The sequence below is a fragment of the Octopus bimaculoides genome, chromosome 29, assembly GCF_001194135.2.
Source record: "Octopus bimaculoides isolate UCB-OBI-ISO-001 chromosome 29, ASM119413v2, whole genome shotgun sequence".
Classification (NCBI taxonomy): domain Eukaryota; kingdom Metazoa; phylum Mollusca; class Cephalopoda; order Octopoda; family Octopodidae; genus Octopus; species Octopus bimaculoides.
Genome location: NC_069009.1, coordinates 1,887,880 through 1,888,887, shown reverse-complemented (window position 1 = coordinate 1,888,887; position 1,008 = coordinate 1,887,880).

The following is a 1,008-nucleotide window of genomic DNA, read 5'->3' as shown; positions in this document are numbered from 1 at the left end:
ATATATATATATATCGTTGCCAGTACCGCCTGACTGGCCTTCATGCCGGTGGCACGTAAAAGCACCCACTACACTCTCGGAGTGGTTGGCGTTAGGAAGGGCATCCAGCTGTAGAAACTCTGCCAGATCAGATTGGAGCCTGGTGTAGCCATCTGGTCTCACCAGTACTCAGTCAAATCGTCCAACCCATGCTAGCATGGAAGGCGGACGTTAAATGATGATGATGATGATGATGGTGAGTTTTATCATTTCCACATTTGAGGAAGAGTTAGTCCCGAATCTAAAGCATAATTGAAACCCCTGTTAGACGAACGAGGTTCATCCACTCAATATTTCATTACCCTTAACTGCAGAAAACAAGTTTTCTACACCATTCTATCTTTTGTTGAGGAATGTCATGTTTGAAATTATTTTCCGCTGAGAAATGTCAAGCATATTGAGGCAACGTGACAGACAGAAAATCCCAATTCTATTTTTAGGGAAGATATTTAACGGGACTAGCTATGCTTAATAAAAAAATAACATTTATTTAAGTTTTAACACCATCTCCTTCGAAATAGTGTTCCTGTCAGTTTTCGAATCTGACCTGGGAGTCGTTTTCCGTAAGTGAGTCGAGGTCCTTCTACGATTCGTTCTTGATCCCAGCAACAGTGTTAAAAACGGTGGCCTTTTAGCTGCATTTTCATCTTGGGGATGAGATGGAAACCCCCAGCTGTTAAATCTGGCCCTTAACAGGAGCAGGTGCGGAAGCGATACCATGTTTTAAAATGGCGAGAGACTCGCGGGCGAGAACTCGGTGACAGAGTGCATTGTCATCGTGAAGAATCCAGACATTTAGGATTACCCGCACGGACCCATACGACAACCCAAAAACATCAGCAGTGCTGTTGACCTTCATGTACATGCTGGTGAATTTTCTCCACATTTCCGACGGCTTCAAATGTGCTCTTCGTAGGAGCCAACCTAAACGCCGATCGAAGGACGGCTTCATGATGATGGCCATCCACT